The sequence below is a fragment of the Lissotriton vulgaris genome, chromosome 6, assembly GCF_964263255.1.
Source record: "Lissotriton vulgaris chromosome 6, aLisVul1.2, whole genome shotgun sequence".
Taxonomy (NCBI): Eukaryota; Metazoa; Chordata; class Amphibia; order Caudata; family Salamandridae; genus Lissotriton; species Lissotriton vulgaris.
The window spans coordinates 979739380-979749496 of record NC_141694.1 but is presented as its reverse complement, the minus strand read 5'-3'; positions in this window follow the sequence as shown (position 1 = coordinate 979749496).

Below are 10117 nucleotides of genomic sequence, written 5' to 3'. Positions count from 1 at the left end.
GTTCTGTCCTTGCTGTGATGAGGATGTCATCTATATACTGTATCAATGCTGTGTTGATAGGCATATTGATACTGTCAAGTTGTCTTTTTAGTGCTTGGCTGTAAATGCTTGGACTTTCTGTATATCCTTGGGGAGCTCTAGTGAACCGGAAGCTTCGTCCTTTTAAACTGAATCCGAAAAGATATTGACTGCCGGGATGTATAGGAATGCTGAAAAACGCATTCTTCAAGTCGATGACTGTGAAAAATGCAGCTTCAGGATCTGTGGCAGTCAATAGTGAAGAGATATCTGGGACCACCGGATATTGTGGGATTACACATTTGTTCAGTTCTCGGAGATCAACCACCAGTCGGTAGACCGGGGGTGCCTGAGGGTCAGTCCTTTTGAGGACCGGAAGAACTGGAGAATTGCAAACATTTGAATCAGTCTCTATCACCACACCATGCTCTATGAGTTCTTGGATTATTTTTAGTAAGGCTTGTTCAGCCTCGGGTGGAATCTTATATTGTCGTATACGGGGTAGGACTACACCCTCCTTGAGCGTGTCCATGTATCCGACATCAGTCGAGCTTTTTGCCCACAAATGTTGTGGGATGTCTTTTAGTCTGGGGTCGAATTCTTTGACTGTGAAATGTCCTTTGAAATCTCGTAGGAACAATTTTACTCCTTCCGGTGAACAGCATATTACTGCTCCTAGTTCTTTGAGTGTCTTGATTCCTAGTAAATTCTCTGGGCACGTTTCTGTAAGGACCCGGTCAGTAGTACGTGTCAGAGGACCCACTCCTAAAGAGACTTGTTCAGATACTTTGTTTATGATCGGTTTTCCTGAAAAGCCCAGAGATATATTATGTGAGCCAGAGAGAGGAACCTCTGGGACTTCCTTATGACTTATGGTAGTCCTACTTGCCCCCGTGTCGATGAGAAATTTTCTGTCTTGTCCCAGTAAGTGAGCTTGTACATATGGACCTTTCTGATCTACTGGAACTGGGATAAGGGGCAAGTCACTTTCTCTCTCAAGGCTGTCTCATACATATGGCTCAAAATCGGGGTAATCTGACTGTACGCTCTGGTACATCTGCGTGGCAGCAGCAGGCGTCTGAACCTGTGGCGGCGTAATGGTTTGGGGCTGCTGAGTGTTACCTGTTCTAGGAGTGTGAGGGCGTTCTTTCGTCTTTCCTGTTGCTATATTATGTTTCAGAACTGGACATTCCCTCACAAAATGGCCCTGCTGCTTCCAGTAGTTGCAAGTACCTTTATTGGCCCCCACATTACCTTTGGGGCCCGTATTTACTGGTGCCGTCTGCGCAACCAGTACCTTCATTTTTGTGTCTTTTACTCTTTTCTTTTCCTGTTCCTGTTCCTCCCTTATTCTGTTGTGGTGGTACTGTAACATCTGTAACATTTGTGAAGGACTATTTGCTTGCCAGGTACTCTCAATTTTCAACACTCTATTTCTGATGGTGGGTAAGGCTTTGTCCACCAATTTGGACACAAAAAGATGAGGATATGCCTCGCTGCTATGTGCGAGTCCACTATTTATAGAGAAACATTTCTCCAATCTGGTGTAGTAATCACCCATATCCTCGTCTGGCTTTTGTTTACAGGCAGCAATGGCATCCCAATCTTCCTTTTTCGTTGTCAATAACAGAGGCAAGACCTGTATGAGGAGACTGGGCAGTTCTCTTACGCACTCACCTAGACCTTCACCTGGTTTTCTATCTGTCTCTTCTTGTTCTAGGGCAGTCCACGTGATCTTTTTACCACCCACCTCCCAATCCTTTTCCTTCAATTTGTCAAATATGCCTGTAGGTAGAATTACTTTAAGGAGTATTATTATATCTGGATATGTAAAACTACCCATTTGGAGGATATCTTTCAACTCTCTATGGAATCCCCCGGGATCTTTTTCGTGAGAGGGCACCATCTTTTTCATTTCCAATATCTCTAATTTGGTGAGGGGAGTATACACATGTATTCGTTGCAGTGTACCATCTGGCTGGGGTATGGGGTGGACTTCTCGTAAGGGATATTGGCCTATACTGTAAGGTTAATGATCTGATGAAGTTAAGGTAAGTTGCAGGAAACGGAGGCGCAGGTCCAGAATGGTGTTGATCAATTCCGGTCCCCGAGACCTCCATCTATCCGTCACTATTTCCTGTAACAATTTGTATAGCTTGTCTGGTCGGTGGGAGTTATTCTCGTATAAGGTAGCCAGGTGTTGGACCATATAAATACCTGCTAGTCGTCGTTCTGCTCGGGGAAGAGCCAAAAACATTTGGGCTACTATATCTGGGCCATATACCCGGTGCTGTGATATCCAATGGGTGGCAGACCGGGCCAATTCTTTTTCTTGTTGGGTAAGGGGAGGCTCATTGTCCATCCATTCATCTAGGGCTCTTTCCGTGGACTGAAAAAGATCTTCCGAAGAAGGATCTAATCTTTTAATTTTCTGCGACATTCGCGGGGTTCGCCACTTGGAGCCAGGACAATGTCGCGCTACACCCAGGAAATTCATTCTATCTAGTGTCGGACCCTCATCTTCCTCCGAGTCGTCCTCTTGTGTGACTTTCTCAGAGTGAATAGTGACAATTTTCTTAACCAGTCTTTTAGTTATTTTGTCGATCTGATGTCCCAGATCATGTGCTCCTCTGTGTACCTGATCACTGAGGTCTATTAATTCAGGGTCTACGCTTCCATTACCCGGGTCTAGTTCCCGGATCAGACAATTTATGATGAACCGCAGGAGCAGTCCTCTGATGGGAACTTTTCTGTTTTTCATGACCTGGACCAGAGTATCCGGACCTTCACCTGTCCGTATGAATTCGTAAACTCTATCCAAATGCTTCGTTATATCAGGGACCTTTTGGAGTTGACCCACGGCTAGTCTTAATCTCTCTGATATCGTGGTCATTGGGCCACTACCGGGTTTGGGGTCGTAAGGACACTCAAGAGGCGGGACATCGTCTTTATCCTCAGGCCCGTTACCGGACACTCCTAAATCAGAGGTAGAACCACCGGCTATTAGTTCAGGAGCACGTGTCGACGGGCGTGTTCTAGGCATGTTTACATAAGCGGGGGTGGTTCGGATAGATAGGCAGGGAGGAAATTTTCGGTAGCAGTGGGAATTGCTTTCACTGGGGACTTGGGGTGTTCTACTACAATTTCTTCAGACGAAACGGGATAAATACCGGAAACAAGAGCATTTCTCTCTCTCTCTACCTGTTCAGCTAGAACTTTCTCACCTTCTTCCTGTAATTGCTTTTCTTTAGCCTGTTCTGACATTCTCTTACTTTTCTCGACTTTCCCTAGTTCTTTCTGGGCCCTCCTATGAGCTTCCTTACGCCATAACTCAATGGCTTCTGTCTGTGAGGGCCTCGCCTTTCTTTTCCATAACTCTTCCTCCACTCTCATAATGCATTTCTATATCCCATGTACCCGTGGCAGACCACCTATACGCCATCTCTAATTTCTCGGTATAGTCTACCCAAAGGTCTAAAAGTAATACGGCACTCAATCCATGTTTGTTGTACATGAAATATGAAATATCCAGGAGTATCTCTAGGCAGAACTTTTAACTGGTTTCTCTAACAGATTATTTTTGGTGCCTATAGTACGTAATTTGGAAAACAGAGGCATTCTTAAACTCAACAAATTACGATTTAAAAAGACTTGGTATATACAAAAACAAAACAAACACTTTATACACTAGAATATAGTGCAACCGTACCGGTCTCACGAATGAAACACGTCTTTACCGTTTTCCAAAAATGGAACCCGTCTTTATACTATCTCAGTGGTACTCACCAAGAAGCAAAACTCGAGGACCTGGTCGTCGGACTCTTGACGCTTGCGCAGGAATTCGGGGCTCCAAAGACCTCGGACTCGAAGCTCTCACTGGTCAGGCTCTGGGTTGGGACGCTCCGCTATCTTCTTCACCGCCTCGTGTGGATGATCAGTCGCAGTCTGCCTCCTCCTCGTCTCGAGGGAGTTTAGCGGGAACACCCCGCTGTTGTGCATTTGAAGTCCGTCGAAAGTATGGAAGGGACAAGGACCCGACTTACATCGCCGGCGCGTAGGGAAGAGGGAGCGTCCCTGTTCAGGCGCCAATTAATGTGGTAAATAAAAAGCTAGTTATTTACGCCGTTCGGAATTTCTATAATTACCCAAGAAAATGGTAATGCATAAAATGAGGAGCAGAGTCCGTGGTCTTCGAGTTGAAAGGGTTTTATTCCAGAACTCGAGTTAAGGGAGAGCTCCTTCACCAAGCGGGTTCAGGAGTAGTCTACTTTGCTTGAAACATATCAGCACTTTTATACAATACGAGTACAATCGGAAAGAAGGAGTTTCCCTTAGACCTGATTCAATCATTTCATGATGTAGTCATACAGAAGACATAGCATGCTTGTTCTCGTTTAAAGAATAACCTGAATAGCATTTACACATAGAAAAACATATTGCATCGGGGTGATTGAGGTAACAAGTTACAGAGTTGCTAGTATCTGAGGACAGAGAATCGAGGCATTCTCACAGGGTCATTTCTGTTGGAAAGGTAAAGAGGACGAGGCATTGTGCGTTCTTTACTTCGTACACAAGGGCGGTGATGTCTCACAATGGTATGTGTGTGCAGCGGGGAAGAGGGAGAATGGGCTGTAGTAAACTATTCTTCTTAGTGGCGGTCTTGTGTGCTTGATTAGGTTTTCCCTTGGTTGTTAACCCAACCCGTGGCTGTCCTCGCAAACTAGGAAATCATTGACGAGCGAGAGCTGCTCGTTCGGTGACAGAGTTAGGGAGGGGGGGGTTTCCGAGTCAACCGTCCGACTGACTCCGTTCTTGTCTAAAGGAAAATATCGAACGGGACGGAAACCGGTAGGATACATGGTAGTTGGTCATTATTCTTTGCATGTGTCAGTTTTATGAGAAAGAGAGCAGGCAAGAGGGGCTACAACGGGATTTGTACTTGAAGTAGGAGAATCGGCTTGCCTGGTCGATGTCAGGGTGGATAGGGTGCATGATGGGACACCAGGCGAAAAGGGAGCTTTTTAGTCAAATTCCACAGGCTGAGTCACAGCGCTTTTTTCTTGACTTTAAGGCATGTTGTACTGCAACTCGGCTTTGCCAATGCTTGTTTAGAACTACACTTTCATCCCTCTTTCTGCTGACCAACCTCTCCATCTAACCTTACTTTGCGTTCATGTGGGTGAGTGAACACGGAACTGCTTTCACTATTTGAAGACCAAACTATTTGCTTTATCAATGCATGTTTGATGTTGTGTTAACAATGCAGTAATTCTGAGAAGTGAATGTCTATTATGACATGTCGGTAAACTGTAGCTCAGAAATATACCACACAGTTTTATTTTACCGTGCTTGTTTGTCAAACCTCCTTTTTACTTTAAAAACACGTTAGAGTCAACTTTTCAGATTAAAGGGTTATTTTGAAACAATACGCGAAATATCATTTAGGCCATCGAAAGGCGACACACTGTCCAAGTAGCTCTGTTGTACCTCTGTTGTTTTGGGGGTTACACAACTATGTACAAGCATTTGAGATTCAATAGGTCTCTCATTACCAAATGTTTGAGCTATTGCCATTACAAATAATAATGCAACGCACACACACAACCACACACAAAGACACAAACACACACAACCCCACGAACAACACACACAAAACCACACACACACAAAACCACACAAGCACACACACACACACAACCACACACACATAACACACAACCACACACAAACACAAGACACAACCACACACCCAAACACAACACACAACCACAAGCACACACACAACCACAAATACAAAACCACACTCAAACACAACACACAACCACACAACCACAAGCATACACATAACCGCAAACACGAAACCACACACACAAAACCACACACACACACACACAACCACAAATACAACCCCACACACAACCACACACACACAATCCACAACAAACAACCACACACAAACACAACATACAACCACACACAATACCACAAACAACCACACACACAAAACCACAAACACACAACCACACACATAACACATAACCACACACACAACTCCACACACAAAACTCCACTCACAAAACTCTACACACAAAACTCCACACACAAAACTCCACACACAAAACTCCACACACAAAACTCCACACCAAAAAACTCCACACAAAAAACTCCACACACAAAACTCCACACACAAAACTCCACACACAAAACTCCACACACAAAACCCCACACACAAACCTCCACACACAAAACCCCACACACAAAACCCCACGCACACAAACCCACACACACACAAACCAACACACACACAAACCCACACACACACAAACACAACACACAACCCCACACACACAACCACACCGTCAGTGCACACTTTCACCAGGCAGAGACAACATCAGTCACCAGTACACGCTTTCACCTGGCACAAATACCACCAGCCATCAGTGCACGCTTCCACCAGGCACACACACACCACCAGCAGTCAGTGCACGCTTTCACCAGGCACACACACACCACCAGCCATCAGTGCACGCTTTGACCATGCACACAACACAAGCCGTCAGTGCACGCTTCAGTTTTTAACGCATCCACAAAAAACTATTGTAGCAATTGCAGTATGGCGCACTTTACTTTTAAACATATTCAACTAAAGCAGAGCATTCCACCATTGCTATAAAAATAAATACACATTTTTTTGGTCTACAATTTATAGACATTTGTTGCAATTGGGGTTGCAATATTTAGCAATGCCAATAGCTCAAACTTAATTGATTCGAGACCTATTGCATTGCAAATGCAGAGACATTCTGTTGTGAAACACTGCCACTGCTAGTCATTCAGCATAATATGCAGATGGAAAAGTCTACTGCTAGCACATTTACTATAAGCAGAACAAAAAATCTTGATTTTTATAAAGGGTAAACAGATCAATTCTATGGAGTCTGTATTATTGTGAAAATCAACAGCATGTTAGAAAATCTCAATTTGTGTTTTTAACCTCCCATTCTTCTCTGAATCCCATACCTCATTTGCTAACACGCTCTAAACAACTGTAGCATGTACATTAGGACTTAGATAGAGATCTTTTTGCCAGGCAAGTGGCAGCGTACCCATCTCACTTCATTTGTTTTAGGATATGGTACACCAGTAGCAATTAAGCCAGCTGATAAGTTGAGCAAGGAAGGGTTATGCTACAGTTAATGGGAATAATAAAAGCTATGAATAGCATGTTCATCATCATCATTTTAGGCAATTCCTACCAGTACAGCAATAGTGAAGTTGAGACTCTCATGCTCAAACCTACCTTAATCCAAATTTAGAAGTCTCAAAAAATACCCTAATTCCCTTATTCTTACCATTTTAGTTTTCCTTTGGGCATCCTGTCTACCCTGCTACTAATTTCATTGCCAAGATAAATGTATCCTGCTGCTTGCCAGGCAACAGAGTGGCCCTCACGTCAAACAACATCTTGCTTTAGTTTTATGATGTCAGCTTGCTAGGCAACAGATTGGCTCTCATGTCAGACAAAATCTTGCTTTAGCTTTAGGATGTCACAGCGCCTCTGGTCCAATTGTCCTTGTGGAAGCTGACCACATAGGAGGATGAGATATCAGAGGTTATGCATTAGGTTCCTATCTGTATTCATGACTGCAAGGCAAGCAGGAAGGGGAATGGAAAAGGACTCTGAACCACTCAAAGCACTGGGGCCTTTTTGAAAGTGGGATGGAGATGCAAAAACAGAGGTTATCCTTACCAACAATGCATCTTAAGTATCAGAGTCCAATATACAGAGTGCAGGAGAAGACATTAAATGAGCTTCCTTCCGTGAGAATGTAACACTATCGCTCTAAAGTGAGATAGTGCATTACAGCTGCAAAGGCAGCAATTTCCTTGAATGGAACATTGCTAGCACCATGATTTAAATCAGGCTTTAGAAGCCTTGGAGGCAGTCAGTCCTAGATTAATTATCATGACCAACACAATGTGATCCATATTACTTCCATCTTGACAGAAATTATATACAAGCACAGGCCCCCACTGGAAGTTAGTGAGGACATTCCAATGCTGTCAAAGTCTTTTTAATGCCTAAAGGAATGATTGAGAGATTTACTTACCATATAAATTGATCAAATGCTGCTGTATGCCGGAAGACTACCTTCTTTTTTCTCTACATTCTCTGCAATGCAGGGACATTCTGTTGTGAAACACTGCCACTGCTGGTCATTCAGTATAATCTGCAGATGGAAAAGTCCATTTACTACTAGCAGTACAAAAGCATATTTACTATAAACATTGAAAAAATCTTGATTTTTATAAAGGGAAAACAGATCAATTCTATGGAGTCTGTATTATTGTGAAATTCAACAGCACGTTAGAAAATCAAATCTCAATTTGTGTATTTAACCTCCCATACTCCTCTGAATCCCATGCGTCATTTGCTAACACTCTATAAAGAACTGTTGCATGTACAGTAGAACATAGAGAAGAGCAGCTAACGCGGAGCTCTTCACCAATGGTACTTTGAATGTTTTTAATTCTTATCGAACTTGAGGCGCATACTGTTGGAATTCTAGAAGCTGTCTGAAATATAGCTACTGTGTGCTTTACACTTTTCTTCTGCCCATATCGTGTTTGTCTACCTTACCTCTTCCGCCGCATCCCAGTAACTTCTCCCCGGTCCACAGCAGCTCGAAGTGCTGTTTGTGTGGAGGGAGTATAGGGTGACAGTTGCGGTTGCGCTGCTACTTTCGGTGGCACAGGCCACACCGCCATCTTGGGTAGCGGTCTCGTTTCTGCTGCGGCTGCCATAAAAACAACTGATGGGGCTGGCGCGCAGCGGGCACACCTGGGGTGCACCGGGGGCGTGCCAAAGGCAAGCCCGTCTGCTCCCGTCCGTGCCTGTCCGTGCCGTCCAGGACCAGGGGCCAGTTCCCCTGCCCGGGTACTGACCTACGCGACACACAAGTTACTTACCTTCGGTAACGATATATCTGTAAGAAACAGTAGTTAGTATTAGATTCCCTACCTTGGAAAATCCTCAGGCGTCAGACTGGATCCGGAAACTTTTACGTAGCAGTACCCTTGCACGTCGGTAGGCGTCTTATGCCGCTCCGCGTCCGTTGTTGGCGTCGTTGGCGCCGGGATGACGTCGCCGGAGTACTTAGACGCGGCTCTCGCGCGCTGACGTCAGTTCTTATACATAGCTTTTCCGCGCCAGAAACGCAGAACCATGATAAAACCCAACACTGGTGCCAAGAAACTAGGGCCCTGAAAGGGGATGACCTTAACCCTAGATATCAGTTCGCAGAACGGGGAGGATGGGTGGGGCGGTAAGGAATCTAATACTAACTACTGTTTCTTACAGATATATCGTTACCGAAGGTAAGTAACTTGTGCATCTGAAAGAAACAGGTTAGTAATAGATTCCTTACCTTAGAACAGATACCCCTGCAATACCAACCCCGGTGGTGGGTCTGTGAACCAATGATCACACCAGAAAGTCCTGGAGAACGGAACGGCCAAAGAAGCCATCTCTCCGGACTTGGCTATCCAGGCAGTAGTGTCTTGCAAACGTGTGCAGCGAGGCCCACATAGTTGCCTGACAGATGTCCTGCAAGGGGACTCCCCGACCCAGAGCAGTAGTAGCCGGAGTGGAATGGGCCCTCAGCCCAACAGGAGGCTCCTTTTTAGCCAAGGAGTAGCATACCTTGATGGACAACACAACCCACCGAGAGATGGTCCGCTTGTGCACTGCCCGACCTTTCTTAGCGCCCATGTAACCAACAAAGAATTGGTCATCCACCCGGAACTGGCGTGTGGGATCCAAATAGAAGGAGAGCGCACGTTTTGGGTCCAGACGGTGGAGCCTCTCTTCCTTCTTCGAGGGATGCGGAGGCAGAAAGAAGGTGGGCAAGGTGATGGACTGCCCGATGCGGAAGGCTGTGACTACTTTGGGCAGGAAAGAGGGTCGCGTCCACAGCACAACTTGGTCCGGATGGACAGAAAGGAAGGGAGGTTTAGAGGAATGAGCCTGGAGATCACTCATCCTCCTGGCAGAGGTGATGGCAACCAGGAATGCAGTCTTCGGAGTAAGGAGACAAAA